General features: G+C 35.0%; 1 long non-coding RNA gene across 1 annotated transcript; it reads left to right on the forward strand.

Moving 5' to 3' along the window:
• The first annotated feature begins 3,553 nt into the window (after positions 1–3,553).
• LOC131738124 (uncharacterized) lies at positions 3,554–20,918 on the forward strand. Its single transcript, XR_009329656.1, has 4 exons — positions 3,554–3,726; positions 11,196–11,419; positions 17,018–17,074; positions 20,478–20,918. It is a non-coding gene; the product is annotated as an uncharacterized LOC131738124 (long non-coding RNA).
• Positions 20,919–21,251: the final 333 nt, after the last annotated feature.

Here is a 21,251-nt window from a genome sequence, read left to right on the forward strand (position 1 = left end):
AGAGTGACCGGCAAAGCTCTAAGTTCCTCTGAGTTTAAGTTTTCACCATCCAAGCTGATGACGAGGTAAACAGACAGCACATTTGTTTTATCCCCTGCTGTGTTGGCACTGAACTCTGCTGGAAAAAAAGGGACGTGAAGGACTGCTGTAAGTAGTTCATCTTGGGTTGTCTGTCGGGACTATACTATAAAATAACATTTGCTTACTAAGGTGGGTGTACATTAGTTTGTATTACATGCTGGATTGAAGTTGTAGTCTCTTCAGGGGTGTCATGTACAAAGGCAGAGTTGCGCGTTTCATTCTTTGTTTTTTGAGCAAAAAAAATACCTTTACGTTTCTTTATTGAGAGCGGCGATTATTCGAGGGTGTCTATTAAAAAGCTGATATCTGAGCGAGGCGTTAATCGAGGATGGCGTTAATTCGAAGTAATACGGTATATACAGTGTATATACAGTGTATATATATATATATATATATATATGTATTCTCCAAATAACAAATCATTTCAAAATTACTAGTGTATTACTTGGAAAAAATAACCATACTCGTTATGAATAATGATTTGTACTCGTACTCAGGCACACCCCTACTGTAAAGCAAAGCACATTATGCTACCTTTTTGGGAAGGTCAAGAGACTTCTGAAACCTATTCTCTCTCTGCTTCTCCCACACATTGTTGTCCTCAATATACTCTTGACCATTCAACCTTCAACAAAAATTGGATACTAAATTGGTTTATCTAGCTATTGAAGAATATATTGTTTTGGTATTTCTAGCCCTAGGAATATATATTTGTTTATAATTAAACTGTAAAGATGATTAATGATAATCAATATTAAGGTCCTACCATTCACAAACAGCTGCAGGATTTTGATTGTTCTGATTTTCTCATTAACTACTAAAATCCATTGTAATTTTTTACCACCATTTTATTCTTTCCCACCATTATGAACGTTGAATAACACCCAACGCCTTAACCCTTCAAATGAAATGGTTACTATCACCTCCCACCATCAACTAACAGACCACCAGTTGGTTACCCCCTGTCTGAAACCCCACAATAGCAGGGGAGAACTGCAGACAATGCTGTCGTTACTCCCCTGCATCCCTGCACAGTCCCAGGCATGCTGCTCAGAGGAATCCCCTGCTATTCTTCGGTTGCTAAAGGAATTTACTACCACTTTTATATGCAGACTGAGCTGCATTTACATAGGAAAAGAAACAGAACTGTTTCCGGATGAGATAACCTGAAAGGGCAGACATGCCAGGTGGAAGTCAACAAGACGCCTTTGAAAGATAATAAAACAACAAAAACCTCTGAGCCGAACGGTTACCAAAGTAGACCTAATTAAATAGTACATACCTGTAAGAGGCATGCTAACTGTATGATTTTCGATTGAATGTATGTATTACAAAATTGACAAAAATAGCAAACAATAAAAATAACATATATTTGCAATAGTCATACTTTTTTTTAACACACTGAGACATTTGATTCCTTTATTCTAGCCCTCAAATTACTGAGCTACTAATCCCTTTCCACACTAGTCCACCTATGAATATCCAGCACACTTCTCTTGAACAAACATCCATGTGTTATACTGATTCTGAATTTAGATGGAACCTGAGTACCTTAAAGCTTAGAACCTAAATCAAGAACTGTATCCCTTTTCACCAAAGAAAATTAACTGCTGTCCTTCATAAAGAAAGAAAGTCTTTTTTGAAAATAATTCAGACCCAATGGATAATACTGCATAATAGCCACCACAGTGTATATAAAGAGCCCAGACAATAACATTAGGATAGTACAATAAGAATGCAGCTTGGGCTTAAGAAAATGTTCACATTTTCTTAAATGACAGTTTAACAAAGAAAGCGGTTGTCTCTGCAGTGGAACCTAATTCAACCTTGACTGACAGGCCCTGATATTCCTCCCACGCAAGGGTGGGGTCTTCCCTGACTGACTCACACTCACACAACTTCCTTGCGATAGGATTTCCTTTCATTGAGATACAGGTGAAAGTTTTACTGTGGGCCTGCCTTTTTGCCTTTACACTTCAGAAGTCTGTTTCAAGTCCAAAATAGGGAGTGGGTGGGCAGCCTTTGTTTTGACTTGGTCACTGGGCAACACTCCAGACAAACAGAGTTTTATAGTTTTTTTTATAGTTTTGTTTCTAGCCCCCCTCCTTATCAGTGAAGGCGTAGCAGACCTTTAGACTGAGCAGAGCATTTATTAAGTGAGATTACAAATAAATAACGACAACATTTTAACAAACCATAAATTAACACTTATGAATCAGTGCCTGTTTAGTTGGGTGGAGTAAGGAAAGTTTTATTTTATTTTTTTAAGTGGGTCACAATGATACCAAGGCTTTGCAATGCTGCTGTAGGAATAAACATGCCTAACTACTTCAGTTCTGTTGTTTTTACAGACTATACTAGTTAGTAGATCGTTCTTCTTTCAGAATTGCAGTGATTCTAAACAGGTTTGAAACATTTTATGCTCAATCATAATACACCTGACCAAGAGTAATGTGCGTATTTTTGTGTTTTATGTTGACGTGGTGTGTTATTGTTGGTGTGGATATAGTGATGTACGGGGTATAAATTGGGCTATGTAGCACCAGTGATTTAAAATGTATATTTGTATTTAGGCACAGATTACATAATAACTTCACGTACAGATAAAATGTGTATTAATATGTGAGCACGGGGATCGCACAAATTAGTTCACGTGCTGGGATTGAAGTGAATGATTCATTAGTAATTGAATCCCAGCACAGCTGTATATATAGATACATGGATCACTCACTTGGGGTTGGGTGTTCAGTGAGTGCAGAACGGGAGTAGAGAGAGGAGATAAAATAAGGATAACAATTGCTACTCGTGCTGGAAGCATCAGCATCGTACTTATTGTTTTGTGTCTGTTTTGTTTGTCTGTTTATTTGGCCAACACACTGTTTTGTTTTTTGTTTTGTGAAAGTCTTTTGTTTGTTTAAAATCTTTTGTTTAATAAAAAGCAGAGCGCTGTAGCATCTCAGTTTCACCCGCAGTTGCCTTGTGTGTTGTGGATTCATTTCCTGGCCTGACATCACCACCAGTCTCATCCTGTTCACAGGGCCCCAGTAAATATATGCTGTGCAGCACTGGTGGAAAATACTGGGTTAATTACAACATTTACTAGCATATACACTTCCAATGTAATTAATACTGTAGCTTCTGCAGTGTCAGTGTTTTGTTTTTTTTCAGATTGGAGGCAGGGGGCAATGTTGGGCCCCTGTGCTGAATTCAGATGTAGATAGGTAGCTATATTTTTGATAATTGTCAGTTATTCAGTGTTCAAAGTGTTGTCAGGGGCAAGTGATCCAAAACCTGTCCCTACCGCACTTCTTTTTGAGTAAAACAAAAAGCAGAAAACTGAAGTTTCACGCCCTTTCTGGTCTTGGCTTCGGAAAAGGCAGTATTTCCCCTCCTCTAAACCCCGGCCTGGGTGTGGTTTTGAAAGACAAAGTTCTGCAAATGATGTGTATGCCTTTGATTCGGTGCCTGACTGAAGAGAGGGTGAGTAAAAGGACTGTCCAGTACAAGTTAATTTAAAGAAAAGAATATAGTTTTGTTTTTCTTTTTCTTAAAGAGCATTTCGGCCGTAAAGGATATTGTGGATTCTGCTGCAGTGTGGCATACAAATGTTCCTGTTGAAATTAAAGCCGAAACCTGCTTGTGTATGTAAGTTAGAATCTGCTAATGTTTTATTTACTTGTTTGTTTGCTTGAGTTTGCATCTGTTAATGTTTTACAAAAAAAATAATATATTTTGTGCAATAGGGTTCTAAGACAGTTTCAAACTAAGCAAATCTTGTACATAATTTGAAGGCAGGTGACTTCAGCTTGTAGTTTCCCTTTGTGGTTTTTGGTTATATTGTTATGTGTTAAGTCATCACTTAGTTATCTTATAATATAACTAGTAGTGCATACTGATATAGTTTATTTGAAAACATATTTGCTCGATTATAACATTTAAAAAGAATCTTAGGTACAATAATACAATAGGAATACATTATTTGTTGTCAAATGCAAGTAACAGGTCTTTTCCATTTGAAAAAAGGGGGACTAATGCCAAATAAAAAAAAAAGAAAAGAAAACTGGATTGTTCATTTGGTAATAGTCTCAATCCTCATTTTTTAATGATTCGTAATTGAAGAATTCAGATAACGTTAGGCCATATTCAGAGTACTATGAATAGTACTTTACCTAGAAGAACCTTCACAGATTCACAGCCCTCAATATTATTGTACAGTACTGTATATTATTAATACGCTGCATGGTTCAGTTGCTGCTGTGGGTTTCAGTTTGATTTACTAGCCATGTCATTCTAGCATCAGTCACCGTATGTTTGATAAATAAACAGACCATAAAGTAAAAAAAAAAAAAAGGCTCTGGCAAAGTTTGACTTTACTGGCTTCAAAGAGGCAGTTAATGCCATTAAAGATTCAGAATTACTGCACTATTGAAAAGGCGCCTTATGTTCTGGTTAAGGGTAGACTTTCCATGTTGTAAAGTCACTCAAAAAATACCATGAAGTTAATATACATCATGGTGCGTGACATGAAACGAGGGATCTGATTAAGAGGGCTGTGGAATATGTGAAACGTTTTGTGAATTATATTTTGGTTTCAGACAGCACCACTTTTTAATCAATTCCTAGTCCTGGCTCAGGGATCTATGCTGCTTAAAGTTTCTGGCAGTGCCCTTCTGTTTTATTTATAGTGACGATCTGTAATTCTTCTGGCATTCAACCCTGGGACTCATTTGAACTGTTTACTTGGTCGTTCTCATTTGTATTGCATATAATTCAATGTACTGTACTGCACTGTACTCGAAGTAGGCTACTCGCAAAAAAAACCCACATATTTAAAATTAGTATGTCAGTATAGTATTTAAACATGAAGAAACACATTTAAGTAAAGTTTAAAAAAAAATAATTATTCATGTCTTTAACATGAATAAAAAAATAGGGAATTGCTGTATGACACAGCTGTCATTATTTTAATGTTCGCACTATAGATGCCATCTAGTCTTTTAAATGTCTGTTTCTTTAGAACCAAGGAAGAATATAAAATGAAAGGCATGTTTTGTGAATATACGGTAAGTGTTGCATTAAAAATCCCTGAGAACTGTTGAATTTATTCAACAAATACCAGGTAATTTGGTAAAGAAAAAATTAAAGAAGTGGAAAAGAAGTTTCAAAGCTTTTCCTCTTTCCTTTTTAATGACCTCGAATTTTTAAATGGAGAAAAATACTATAAAAAAAAACTAAGTATTAGAATTCAGACTTGTATGTAATTATTATTATTATTATTATTATTATTATTATTATTATTATTATTATTATTATTTCTAAATATAAATACAAGAGCTGGAATCTGTTCAATAATAATATGAATTTATGACAGGTTGTCCAAGATGAAAGTGAGCCATATAGGTTTTTCCTGCTAACTTACGTGCATAACTGGAGGAAACCAGCCTTTTCCACTTTATGTCAGTTAAATGATTACAAAAATAAAGGGACTTTCCATGAAATTTTCTTCAGTCAGCTTTATTTGTAGCTCTGGATGTCTGCAGGGGAAATTATATTTGATTTATTTTACAGACATTCCATTCCAAAGTTGAGTAGATTTACATAAAAGATACATAAAATTTTACTCCGCAAGGTTGTAAATCAATTTTGTCAGTTCAAAAAAGGTATTTGTAAAAGTTTTTTTTGATAACAAAAAAGTTATAATAAAAATTACTGAAAGGTACAAAACTTGTTTAATAACCAGGCCTTGTTGATCTTAAGTTGATTGTGCTTACCTGAAATCCATTTGCAGGACTTTTTGTTTGTTTGTTTCTTGAGGTTTCTGATACAGAAAGTTGGAATATACTGACTGCTTTCTAAAGAACCAATAGTAACTAGCAAGAGCAAATATGTGACTTTTTCCTTAAGGCCTGTACATTAAGTCAGGTTAAATTAGCAATAAGGAGGAGTATTACGGTTATTTGGAGAGACAAATGTTTGCTCAACAGGCCAGGGTTTCTTGCTTTTCCCATACTTACACATAGATTCTAATTATATATTTTTGTACCAAGATTAATACCTTATAAAATAATTTGTGTGAGCCCAAGAAATTATTTATTTTCAAACTAAACTGAAATATAAATCTAAATAAAACTTAGTGTTTTAATGTATTTATATAATAAATTAAGAGTTAAATAAGTAAATGAGTTCATCATTTCTTCTTTTTTATAATAAATACTATTACTAAAAAGTAATCGCCAGTTTGTTGTTCATGTCAATAGCAGAGCAAAAGTGGAATAATATTTGTATTTAAGTAACAAATTCTCATTTTGTTCCTTGATAAAAAAAAATAATTAAAAAAAATGTTCCTTATATCTGGATCAAAGTGACCTTGATGGTACAGACCAGCAGTGGCCCACATTCTGATACATATTTATTTTGATTATGCAGGTATCATCTAGTAGATTGTTCACGTGAATATGACCCTCATTGAAGTTTTCAGCCAATTGACCTCTTGACAGTAGAGGTCTAATCTTCTTTCTTGCCAAAATATGTTAATTAAGAACTGAGATTACCTGCAAATAAATTTACAGTTTAGCATCGAATAAAGAAACATGAAGATCTGGTGTTGTCACAGAAAAGACAATTACAGTACATGGATTTGTTCTTCCACCGGAGCTACAGAAATGTATCCCACAGGGTTGTAATTACCACAATTTACCTACATTAGCATTTTGCTCATTCAAAAGAAACAAATTCTTGTATACATCAGACTGCAGAACTACAGAGCACGTAATGTAAAAGTAGTATTTATATTGTCTACAAAAATCCATAGTTGACAGCTTTTACAAAGAACTTCCAGTTATATCGTCAATCAAGCTTCGTGCTATGTGTATAATGGTCTGCAACCAAACTGTACATGTTTAAAGATTTCAACCGGGGAAAAATGAAATTTAGGTTTTTATTGGTCATTGCCGGGTCTCAAAGACCTGGTTTGATGGATTATGCCTTGTTATACTGATATCGGTATAAGAAGATCATGAGAGAAAGCTTTGCAAATAAGTCCTATTGTCTGGCTCTTCGTGCATTTCAAACAGCAAGTTAATTAACACTGCAGTAAGAAATGTTTTAAGTTATTTAAAGTACTGCCTTCAAATTATTTGATATCTTAGAGTTCAGAAATAGAATGTGAATAGGACACATGTGGTATGACTTTTCATTTAAATTGACACTATAAATACTACTTTATAAAGATCATTTCAAATGAGTTACCATCCTCTGGATTTGATTAACTTTATTTAATTATTTTTAAAAATTGGTTATTAGTTTAGTCAACAACCTTATTTTTTAGAGATTTGTGTAGGAAATGTTATACACCATTTGCACAGTGGAATTTGATTTATTCCCTTTTCTGTCAGAAGGAGTTTTCTTTTTTAAATATATCTGAATCTGCTTTTTCAGTAAGTTTCCATATTTTAAATGTACGCTTGCAGCATAGCATCATGAAGTGAAAACTAAATACAATAAAAAGTCCCATTTATAAAGTATACTGTGATAAAATATTAACCTGTAGTCTAAGGAGAGCCAAACAGCTTTAATTCAAATGTGCATCGAGTTTTTAACAGTCCAACTTTTTACAGGATAATATTTTGGAAAATCTATACATTTCATAAGCTTATGATCTGGACAGTATGGGGGGGAAAAATTAGCCCATTTGAACTAATAATGCAATTATTGCACCATATTAAAAAAAAAAAAAACTGAACAACTTTTCCAAATTAATTTAGAATATTTCCCAGTCATGGTTATCAGAATTGAACATCAAAATATAATATGTTACTGTCGTCCCGTCCCGTCTGCCCCCCCCCCCCCTAAAATTAGTATATGGTTAATACAATTACATTTTAAAGTTCCTTTAGAATATCAAGACTCTCAAGCTGTAGAGTGTTACAACCTAATTTTATTATTTGTACTGTAGTGGTCCTCAAATTAGGTATACATTGTAATAAACAAAACATTGAATAGAAAACAAGGCATTGATAAATGAATATATATATATATATATATAAAACAATTATATGTTTTTTTTCTTTCTGCAAGTACATTTTACAGCCTCACGAAGTGTACTGCAAATAATTTATAATATTTGCTAAATATAATTTTTACATTAACAAATTGTGGTACATGCTCTGAAGCCACTAATTAAGCAAGGATGATTTACCACGGGTGTAGTGCAATATTTAGAAGTGAGGGGTCGCTATTATCTACCCTAACACCCCCCCCCCCCCCCCGCCCCCCTCAACCCTATAAAGCCCCCTGCCGTCCCCGTTACCCCATACACGCAACAGAACTGCAGTTTATCACTCTACAGTAGTTAGATCATTTTAACCCGCAAGTCGCAACGGTGAATGTATAATGGGTTCCATCTCTAACTTTAGTTATATTAAGAAATGTACAGTAATATTGCGCTGTTTGAGTATGAAACAGAATAACATCACTTAACTTATATAATTATACACAACCTTCATACAACTTATTAACTTAAACATAAAAATAAGGATTCAATCTTTATTATTATTATTATTATTATTATTATTATTATTATTATTATTATTATTATTATTATTATTATTATTAAATAATCCTTGCGCTCTCTGCCCAAGAAATGAGGGGTCTGCGCTCCTTGCTGTCCCCACAGCACTACACTCCTGTGCTTTACCCTCCATTGATACCTTTGTCTGCGTACCTAGTATAAAAGAACCAGAACATAGAAACCCTATGGAATCCAAATACAGGTTATATAGATAAGATAGGCATGAATAGTTATTTTGTGAACTTTCACTTCTAACTCCCTGGTTAGCTTATCATATATATGCAGCCAAATCAATGTTAGCTTTTCGTAATGCATGTACAGTAATGTGTATTGGGAGGCTGGAATACATTTTGTGGGCTGAGTCGAGCATGCATCAAAACCATTTGGGGTTTAATAAGTAATTTGACACAATACCTACTTCAGGAATGTTGTAGGGTCCCAGTGAGACACCACATGAGCGCAGTTGCTCAGTTTGTTTGTCGGAGTGACAGCAGGACATAGCTTTGCAACAGAAAGATTATTTTGTTAAGAGTTTATAAAAAAGCTATTTTTGTTGGATACATTCTGAGAAAATCAAAGCAGATCCCATTTCTTGGGGTCAGTTAAAATTCAAACTGATCACACATTATAGGCCCAAGCATGGTCCACAAGTTGAGCCATTTCCAAATTATCAAGAATATATTGTTTATTTATTTACACATGTACTCTTAGGGGAGTAATCTGATCCTTATTTCAAGCCCAAGCACCAATGGTTTAATCTTCTTCTTCTGGACAAAGCCTTGTCATGTGAGAGAACGAAAGAAAGAAAGAAAGAAAGAAAGAAAGAAAGAAAGAAAGAAAGAAGAGCCGTTTTATGCTGCAACCTGGTGTGTGGGATTTGTTCTGTAGGGCTTGTTTACAGGAAGTTCTCTAAATTCCAACAGATGGGGTGCATTCAGTGAAAGTCATTTTATTGCATTCCTCCAGACCTAATAAAATCTCTAAAGTCTGTCTACCTTCGTTTATGTGTGGGAAACAGAGGCAGTTGGCACTTGTCTCAATGGGCCTGATTAACACACCATTAATATTAGGCAACTTTAATCAACACGTTACCACTCTTGAGCAACAGGGAGGAATTCAATAGTTTGTTCAATAAATTACATTGAAAAAAATATATCAGAAATTGGCCGAAATGGTTTATAGTAGCAAGGAAAAATAATTATTTGGTGGGATTTTTTGGTTGTTTTGTTTTTATGTCTAGTTGTATTTATCATTTCTATCAGTTTATCATGCAATATCAGCTTTTATTCTGCATTGGGAGGTTTGTATCTGCGTCACATACTTTTTCCAGTAATTCATGTTAATGTGGTTCGCCACGGCAGTTATTGTGCATCTTTTTCACACGTCAATGTAAATACATAAAACTACACACATCTTAAAGGGTTTTTTTTTCTTCTGCTGGCTTCTGTATAACTAATATTATTTTGGTCCTATTGTTACAATAATATAAATTAAATATCACCACAAAAAATTAAGACATTTCTATGGATATTATAAACTGTTGCAAACCACCTTAAGCAACATTTCTCCATTGAACAAGTTTGGTCTCACAAAACAACAGAATGGGAACAAATTCAAAACCCCACCCATACCTCCATCTACTTCCACAATCCATTGTAGTTATTCTTCCAAATAATCGTCACCACTGCACACTATGTTATTAAGTACTGTATTATTCAATCTTTAGTTGGTTATCAGTTTCTCAGGAATTTCACCATGATTAAAATGTGTGGGAATGCACAGTACTTTAAATCTGATTAGCTAATATTCAGGGTTATAACACTTAGCACCTCTTCAAGTGTCTGGCAGCTACACTGCACACTTCTGTGTAGTGTGACAAGAGTTGATTTTCATCCCCTTCTCAGTGCGTAGCTGTAAACCAAAAACGTCTAAAAAAAATTCTACACAGATTAAATTGGCTACAGTCGGTACCGTAATTATGTTAACTTTATATATTGGACTGGATGTTGTATGTATTTTTTTTGAGTGTTTGTTTAAAAGATGGAAGCAAGTTTGTATAAAAGAGATAATTAGGAGTTTACTCCCAGTTCTGGAGCTCTACGTGCTTTACCAATAAAGTGCAACCTTTGGACAGACATTTTGTGGTAATGAGAGCTACTTATCCCTCTCAATGGTCTTTTTTTGTTTTTTTGAGGTTTACTGAAAATACAGTAAATTTATTGGCCCAAAAAATGTACATCAAAGTAAACTGTTCACATTAGTTGAATCCAGCTTGGGTGGGTTTCCAATTCACATGTTCCATTTTAAACTGGATTAAGCTTGTGCAATCGCGGTGCAATTGAAATGCTGCTGCAGTGCTGCAAAAAAGAGATGCATATCTAAAGGAATGTTGTAGTAAATACATTGCAGACTTGTTTTTCTTCCTGATCATATTTTCCTCAGGCTAACAGCCTGTGAGACATTTGGTGGCTGAGTTTCTGTAGAGCAAATTTTGCACAGGCAGTTGACCTCAACATAATTATTTATTCATGTGTTCTCTCTGCAGGCCAATGTATGTCATACTGGAGAATCATACTGAGCAATGAAAGCGTCTTCAAGATGGCTGGCTGGAGGGTGTCAAACAGGAGAAATCCTGGATTAGGAATGCTGTCTCTTGGACATTTGTGATTTCCAAAGAGTCCCCCTTGTCCTTTCTTGACACCCTGGAAATAACTTCTATTCTTCTCAGCTTTCTGCCAAGTAGTGCCAACCTAGATCCATTGTTAACATGTAAGTATTTTATCTTCTTATCCAATCTTTGAATTAATTAGAGGGCTAAACTGGGCTTGGATTAAATATTTTTTTTACCAATAAAAGCCTTGCCTGACTAAATTGATTTTTGTTTGAATCTTCTCTAGTAACTTAGTTATTATACCAGTATATAAACATTCAAATGTCATGCTTTTTAGGGATTCAATGATTCAAGACTATTTTGGAAGCAAACTTCATGCACTCAGAAAGTTGTTTCAATCAGGCTGCTTCAAAGACTCGTCTGAGTAAAGAAATGTAGAAAACAGCATCAGTAATGACCCTCTCAGCACACACACACATACATTCATAAACTCATGTTTGAACAGCTTGGCAGGCACCTCCATGTAATCCATGTAAATCTCTGCTTCTGGCAAATTCAGCAAAGAAAGATGTCAACTGTGTTTTATTTTAGAGATTTTTGGTTTCAGTTATGACTGAAATAAACCTTTAAGGTATAAACAGAAGTAGCCCTTGTTCATTCCAATGGAAGTGATTTTTTCCCCTTACAAAACAATTTCAAACAAAACAAACGTGGCACTGAAATCAATATTCTACACCTGTTCTACTGCATACATATTGTTATGTCATCTAGCAGTCATTAATTCCAGCCTCCTAGATGAGAAAAGGTTGAGGTAGTAGCCACTGAAGAAATTATGGAAACTATCATATTGGAGTCCAAGGGAACAAAGAAACGTCATTAAGCTGTAAAATTAACAGGGAATAGTGAACAATAAAGGAAAATGACTATTATTTGATTTATATCCTTACTTCCCTTTCTATCGCAGAAGGGCTTGCTTGGCATTTTTTAAGTATTCACACCTGTGTTTACAAGGAAATTCGTTCATTCAGTCCTGCAACTTTCTATTGCAATGCTCGTCTTGTCTACTGGTAATGCCCCTGTGACAGATTTTTTTTTTTTCATGAGCAAGGGGTCATTTACAAAAATGTATCATATTACTGATTTAAAAATAGTATGATTACACATTAAGTGCAATGTTAGTACAGCAGTAATATTTGTAGAAAAATAAACATTACTGATACTAATCATTTTTTTATGGACCTTTGCCTTTATTTATATAACTCAGCATTTTTTGCAATGAAAATAGTTAACAGCCATTGTCCAAGGTGCAATGCTGCTCAGGAATGGTCTAGGTCATTACAGCTGTTTGGCTCTGAGGGGCTGTTATACTACACCTGTGTAGTCTTTTTTTTAGTTTTACTAATTAATCATAATAAGTTTAAGTGGTCCTTACAAAAATATGCTTAGAATATGTGCAAAAGTTACTGCTGTGTATCTTATGACTACGATCCCTGTCAGTGCATTATAGTAACAGTGCTTTTGCATTACATTCTTTCTGCTTTCACAATGGGGAGAACATACGAGACAGAGAAAATAAACAACATGTCACTTTTGTTGCAATAGTTTCAGACTGGTCATAAGAGCATTAACATCTGAAACAGTAAAGCAGGCTCTGCACTACAAAACCTGATAGGATTACAGCAACCAAACATATGACGATGAAGTTTTTTATAAATCAAATGGAAATAAGAATTTAAAAACTCTGGACTTGCCCTGCATAAGGGCATCTGCTAAGAAAGAAATAATAATAATAAATAACTTAAAAATCAGGGGATCTGTGTCATTTTAACCCCTTCCACACAACCTAAATAAAAAAAGCGACCCTCGTTTACTTAATTCTCAAATGGTGGAATCATTACTGTTACATAGATTATCTGAAGACAGCTTAGGGTACAATGAGTATTGTGTCACCTGTACAAATAATGAGTTCTCTTGTTAATTAACCTTTTCGCTCTGAATGGCTCCTATTGGCTAATGATGACATGATTGAAAGGTAGGATGACAACCTTTTCAAAATACAAAAACGGGACACCTGCCATTTCTTATGCTGGGGGTATATTTACATATTTTTTAAAACTTTTTTTTTCATTGATTCCCGGAAGAGCAGCAGGGGGGGCAGAGTAATGATTAGTTGTAGTGATTGTGAGAGTAAAACGATATGTAACTGAGATGGATTTACAAGTGAGCAGGAGGATGATGGGAAATGTAGTTCTGAGAGGTCCATGCGGGTACATGGGAAGCCACCTTGAGGCTGGGAATGCAATTTAAAAGTTTCAAAAAAGTGGTAAAAATGTAAAAAAAAATAAAAAATAAAAATAAAACAATACACACACCTTACGTAAACAGTTGTAGCAACACCTGGGAACAGGTAACACAATAAAATAAAAAGGTCCTTATGTACCCTTTATAAAGTGTGTTGTATGCGGTAATGAACATTTATTACCAAAAGCTACCTTACTGTTTACATAAAGAACAAGAGTCCTGTTATATGGGAACAGAATTTTATACCAAAGTTAGAAATGTTGCAAACAAAAAATGTTAATCATCTCAGTTTAAATGTATTGCTTTTAAACCAGACTGAACTACTACCAATTAAAAAAAATGAATGTAATATAATTATAGATTGCAGTTGGTGTAGGTACTCAAGTGGTTATTTTATGATTCTGCCCACAGCTTGTACACTGTATTACTGTGGACAGAGTTTAGTGCTGCTGGTTCATTTGCGGATCTAACTAGCAGATACAGGGAAAGGCTGTCATAAATTTAAATTGATAAGAAGTATCTGGGGTGGTAGTGATGGGGGAAAAAATACAGACGTGCTCAAATTTGTTGGTACCCTTACAGCTCATTGATATAATGCTTCATTCCCCCTGAAAAGTGATGAAATTAAAAGCTATTTTATCATGTATACTTGCATGTCTTTGGTATGTCATAGAATAAAGCAAAGAAGCTGTGAAAAAAGATGAATTATTGCTTATTCTACAAAGATATTCTAAAATGGCCTGGACACATTTGTTGGTACCCCATAGAAAAGATAATAAATAATTGGATTATAGTGATATTTCAAACTAATTAGTTTCTTTAATTAGTATCACACATGTTTCCAATCTTGTAATCAGTCATTCAGCCTTTTTAAATGGAGAAAAGTAGTCACTGTGCTGTTTGGTATCATTGTGTGCACCACACTGAACATGGACCAGAGAAAGCAAAGGAGAGAGTTGTCTGAGGAGATCAGAAAGAAAATAATAGACAAGCATGGTAAAGGTAAAGGCTACAAGACCATCTCCAAGCAGCTTGATGTTCCTGTGACAACAGTTGCAAATATTATTAAGAAGTTTAAGGTCCATGGAACTGTAGCCAACCTCCCTGGGCGCGGCCACAAGAGGGAAATCGACCCCAGATTGAACAGAAGGATAGTGCGAATGGTAGAAAAAGAACTAAGGGTAACTGCCAAAGAGATACAAGCTGAACTCCAAGGTGAAGGTACGTCAGTTTCTGATCGCACCATCTGTCGCTTTTTGAGCGAAAGTAGGCTCCATGGAAGAAGACCCAGGAGGACTCCACTTTTGAAAGAAAAACATAAAAAAGCCAGACTGGAATTTGCTAAAATGCATATTGACAAGCCACAATCCTTCTGGGAGAATGTCCTTTGGACAGATGAGTCAAAAATTGAGCTTTTTGGCAAGTCACATCAGCTCTGTGTTCACAGATGAAAAAATGAAGCTTTCAAAGAAAAGAACACCATACCTACAGTGAAACATGGAGGAGGCTCGGTTATGTTTTGGGGCTGCTTTGCTGTGCCTGGCACAGGGTGCCTTGAATCTGTGCAGGGCACAATGAAATCTCAAGACTATCAAGGCATTCTGGAGCGAAACGTACTGCCCAGTGTCAGAAAGCTCTGTCTCAGTCGCAGGTCATGGGTCCTCCAACAGGATAATGACCCAAAACACACAGCTAAAAGCACCCAAGAATGGATAAGAACAAAACATTGGACTATTCTGAAGTAGCCTTCTATGAGTCCTGATCTGAATCCTATCGAACATCTATGGAAAGAGCTGAAACTTGCAGTCTGGAGAAGGCACCCATCAAACCTGAGACAGCTGGAGCAATTTGCTCAGGAAGAGTGGGCCAAACTACCTGTTAACAGGTGCAGAAGTCTCATTGAGAGCTACAGAAAACATTTGATTGCAGTGATTGCCTCTAAAGGTTGTGCAACAAAATATTAGGTTAGCGGTCCCATCATTTTTGTCCATGCCATTTTCATTTGTTTTCTTATTTACAATATTATGTTGAATAAAAAATCAAAAGCAAAGTCTGATTTCTATTAAATATGGAATAAACAATGGTGGATGCCAATTACTTTTGTCAGTTTCAAGTTATTTCAGAGAAAATTGTGCATTCTTCGTTTTTTGTGGAGGGGTACCAACAAATTTGAGCACGTCTGTACACCATGAAAAAGGGTCAGGTTACAGGTGAGCAAAGCAGGTGCATGTTTCATCTGACTATAAAATGAACACTTACTGACCTGTATTAGTGATCAAAAATGCATATGATTTCAATGCAGTTACTGGGTTGCGTATGCTTTAAGAGCCCTTGGTCCTTTGAGACCAACTGTATAATTTGCAACACATTGAATTTAACTACACTTAACTAAAACTGGTACAAGCACAATAACACAGTGCAGAACCGCTAAAGCTGAATTCAGACTTTTTCAATAGAAGCTTAAACTTAAAAAAGGCTTCTTTCAACATGTGCTTTAATGGGTCTGGGAGTAACTAGTGCTGCTAAACAAAGATGGGTATAATAACGGTTTATTCTACAGCACAGCAGCCTTTTGAAATGCACATTTTCTGTTCCAGGAAGGGCGATTTTACTGGTTTGGAATTTAGAATGCTACTCTTGACTTTAAGTTTGTAAAATTCCTTAATTTGAAAGTACTGTGAAAGACAAATGTATTACTTTATATGAATTTGTAAGAATTTTTTGCACATCGTAATTTGTAAAGCTTAGATATACTGTATAATGATATTGTTGCTTATAATATAGCAGCAGTGTGGAGTAGTGGTTAGGGCTCTGGACTCTTGACCGGAGAGTCATGGGTTCAATCCCAGGTAGGGGACACTGCTGCTGTACCCTTGAGCAAGGTACTTTACCTAGATTGCTCCAGTAAAAACCCAACTGTATAAATGGGTAATCGTATGTAAAAATAATGTGATATTGTGTAACAATTGTAAGTCGCCCTGGATAAGGGTGTCTGCTAAGAAATAAATAATAGTAATATATCACAGTATTTCATTTGGTAAAAGATCCCTTTCTGGGGTTGGTTGTCTGAACTCATGAAGAGGTTGGCTCCTTTCATGTCAAAAGGCGAGATCCTGGGCCACAGATATCATTTCCTTAAATTTTCTACTGCTTAATCATGGTGTTTTATCGTGTATTGAATTACTATAAATCATCTTGTTTAAATAAAAATAGAAATTGTATTCTGTTGATAATGCATCCATAACTCTTTGCAGGTGAAAAATGTTCCAGCCTGTAAGGCTGAATAACACAAATTGCTGTTGCATGTCTGTTACTCCATAGAAAATCCTATGTTTGGACAGTGACTTGAGTGCCCAATTCATTTTCTTCCCTACTGTACCTGCCAAGTGTTGTAAATGCCTTTTTATATGTAAAACATATGGAAAAATTGACCAGCAACTTTTGGTATTTTACAGAAGCAGAAGAATTACCTTTGAAACAAATTCTTGCCATCATTTAAGGTTCAATCTATGGTATGTATAATTATGTATGTAGAACTATTTTATGTTAACAATGTTATATTAGCCTTGTGGAATTTCTCATATGCACAAACATGGTTTTCATATTATGACATCTCATATTGGATCTATGTCTACAGTGTTCCCATTTATTTTTTCTTATGTTTTCAAATGCAACTGTGTTCAAGCAGGCGGCATATTAACATCCATCAAGGCATGCAGGTGCGGTGGCCTGGAGGGATTCCTGGCAGAGTGATTTGGTTTAATGTATATAAAATCACATTGCCAGGGATTTCCAACCAGCTGCCAGCCATCCTTCAGTGGCATTTACTCTTCAAGGAGATCAGTACTGATCATAGTGAAAACGTTGCTCATTTCTTCCATGGGAGTCATACAAGTTGCCGGTCCTTGATAGATTCATGTTTATTGAAGATTTAACATGAAGAGTAGCAGATGTTTGTATTGAGCCACCTGTGAATTCACTGTTTCTACCAATGGATTTTTCATCTTAAGCTTGTTGACCGAAACTTATGCACTCATTGCTTTCCTTCAATAATGGCTGAATAAAACCAAAAGAAAGGAATATATATATATATATATATATATATATTTTTTTTTTTTTTTTAAAGATGTTTTACACTGCATTTGCTGTTTTATTTGTTTAGATCATTATTCATTACCCCTGGTCTAGTATTTACAACAACTACAAACTACAAATTACAAATCAACAACTTGTGAGATCAAACATTATTTAACTTAAAATGAGTTTCCTGAATGTGACAAACCAGGTCACTATATGAACATCCTCAACCTCGTTGACAGCTTGCTGGGTTCAAGGTTGTTACAGGAAATGACGTCAGCCAATTAATCAAACCACAGTTAGGACTTAAAACAGCAGTCAGCAAATAATAAATTGGCAGTCAATGGCTTTCACAATGGTCAACTTCTCAATAAAAACTGCAGTTATGCCACAGTGGAGGTGTACTAAACCGGTATGGACATAGTTTGAGTATTTTTAATGTAGTCATTACCGGTTTCATCTTATGTCATATGAAGGGCCTCGGAAGTTGAAAAGTGTTCATTTCCCTTTTTAAATATGTATATAAGATAAAATCTCAATGAAAAAAACAATCTTATATTGCCCTAAATACCATATGTGGCTTCGTTTGATTTTAAACTGTGCCATGTTTTAACATGCTCTGTCTTATTTCAGGGAAATCACAGGCTTTTACATATGACATAATAGATTGCCCCTCACAGACAAGTTTATTGCATAGGCCAGGATTTATACAAAAAGACTCATTAATAAATCACTTTGCTTTTTAAATGGCTACATTCTCCCTTTACAGTCCCTGTCGACACCTAACACCGCCATATTCCCTTAAAGTACGCTTCTTTTTTTCAATGGCAATAAGGACCCCCAGCCTGCAGTAGAGATGAATTTAAAAGCACACTGAATTGTACAATTACATAGGTTTATTTTATTATTATTATCTTTTTTAAATTGTCTTGGGGTTTTGCTAAGTTGTTTCTATATGTATAGGTACTGTTGTATAATGCTCCCTATCCTACACAACACCATTAACTAAAACACGAACTGCACACTGTACCAGGAAGAGTGGAACCCAATCTGTTCCCCATGTATTGGTACTCGTTATTTCTACTGCTTAGACTGTAACCAAACCTTGTTAGTCAAGCTTTTAAATTATTTAACCACCGAGTCTTACTGTTTTTAATTAAAATTAATAACTAAACTTTCACCTTGCCAAATTGGTTGTAAACAGCTTTGGGATGAATGACGTTTTCTGTAAGATCCCTACTTTGTTAATCTTTATTTTCACTTTTTGCTGTAGTTATATTTTGGTAATAAAAGACACGCTCTTTTGAAATGTGACTGCAGGTTTTTGCAGAATATATTTTTTTTAATAAACAATACATGTTCAATACCTAAATCACATAATGTAATAATGTGATGTACAACATCTTAAAGCAATTTGTTGTCATTAAAGCTTTTAATGAAAATAAATCTGGGCAATTATGGTGGATTCTTAAATCAAGTGTTACCAAACATTTTAACAAGACTGCCCTGAGTTCTGAAGTATTGCGTGCTGCCACACCAACATTCTTATTACTTCTAATTATAAAAACTTGTATTCTAGACTTACTTAGCTTGTTGCAGGCTGTAACACAAACAAACATGCATCAGTGGAGTTTTATATGCAATTAAGGAAACCTCAGAGACAGAAATGAAACACAAAGATGTTGAAATGCTGAAGGATGAAAGGACATCTGGTTTTAGTGTTCTGGCGCCAGAGTTTCGTGAGGTGCAGGACTTAGCTAGTTGTGTGAACAGATTTTGGCAATCCCATGTTCACAGTGGCTAAGTTCCGCTCCTCTGGAGCTGATTTGCATCGACAGAGAGCTGAGAACTTGAGGAGCTACATGGCCATTTCAACAGACCACATGGAAGAATCACACAGGCAAAACACGAGAAGTAACACCAGAAAGACTTAACTGGGAGATCCAGTTATATCTACATCACTGTTCTTGAGGATTCTGACATCACTAGATAGCACTGGTGCGTATCTACAGGTATTAAAAAAAAATTAAAAATAATATATATATATCTTTTATGTGGACTGCTGAAGCCCAGAACTATGACTTTTCTATCAATATAAGTGTGTATGCAAATAAATGTGATGTCACTATACAAGAACAATTAAATATATATATAATCTGGGAAAAAAATTCATTAAGAAACCAACGCAAATATGGAGCAATGTTTTTTACATAATTAATTTGGTAATTCATACAAATAATATTGTATAAAAGTTCCCGAAGTGTCCCTTCCAAGCTGGAATGTTCAAATTTAATCTTATTCTTTAAATCCAGTGCTGCTTGATTAACTAGCTCCACTTTATTTAAGTGCCTCATTGTAGAGTTTGTTTCATCTAAAAGGTTTTCCTGGTATTTTGTGTGTTATTGTCTTCATGTGTCTCTGGGGGTGGGCATGTGTGTGTAAATGCAGACATGGTGTATTACTGCATTCAGTATTAGACAGAGGGGAAAAGTATCTGAATACTTTGATTCAGATGTTTTTTGCACACTGTATTCTACATTTGTAAAGAAATGCGAATCTCATTAGCCAAAAAGTATGACCAAAAAAAAAAAAAGTTTTCTTTTCCACTTGAACGTTTTACCTTTAAGTCACCTTAAGATAAAAGGGTAGCAGCTGTAAAGTTAGCATTATTAAAATCTACTTATTTAGAGTGTTTGAACATTTTGAGATTATTGCCTAACCCCTTATCTGCTGTACACTTGCTTATACACTTTCACTGTATGTCCTCCTTGACTTAAGTGCAGATCTAGAATTAGGTAAACTGTTATTAAATACTCACATGGGTTCCCTTTTCTCCAGTTTGTAGATGCATATGTGGACTGCTGGAGCCCAGCACTATGACATTTCTGTCAATATAAGGAAGGTATGTGTATGTAAATGTGATGTCACTATACCAGAGCAATTAAATTAGCAACTAACGGTGATCAAAATCAAACACACAAGAGTTTTGTAACCACAGCTGCAACTATACATTACTTCATATTTTGCCAGTCAAAACTAAATTCGGACAGTGCAATCTACTGTATTAGGGACCAGCCAATAATAATGTTTAAAGATGAAGCCACTTTATTCTGTACAGCTGTCTCAGTAAGTAAAATATTTTATTAACATTTACAAAAACAATACATGTTTACCATAACAACTTAGAACCATAAAGTATAAAGTAGTATGGTTCCATATCATTCTTTTTAAAATATTTTTTAATAACCAGTATCAAACAGCAGGAATATTATTTCACCTATAAAAGACTGTTTGGAGATATTATTGGCCACACATTGTCTTGTTATTTAAAAAATTCAGACTGGAATAGTTAGCTTGCATGTAATTTGATCTCACGCATTAACAAGGACAATAAACATTTCTGCCCCAGGCAGTAATAATAGAAGTGTATTAAAATAGCTGTTTACAATATGCTGTATCCTGCTTTTGTTTCTAGAAAGATAAAACTGCCACTTGTCATGATAAATATTTTCTTTTCTTGATCTTCCTTGGGGGCAGACAGAAATATAGATCTCTTCCAAGAAATTCCAGACAGGGATTTATTTGGTTTTGACCATGTTTAATTGTCTTTAT

The sequence above is a fragment of the Acipenser ruthenus genome, chromosome 10 (assembly GCF_902713425.1).
Source record: "Acipenser ruthenus chromosome 10, fAciRut3.2 maternal haplotype, whole genome shotgun sequence".
Classification (NCBI taxonomy): domain Eukaryota; kingdom Metazoa; phylum Chordata; class Actinopteri; order Acipenseriformes; family Acipenseridae; genus Acipenser; species Acipenser ruthenus.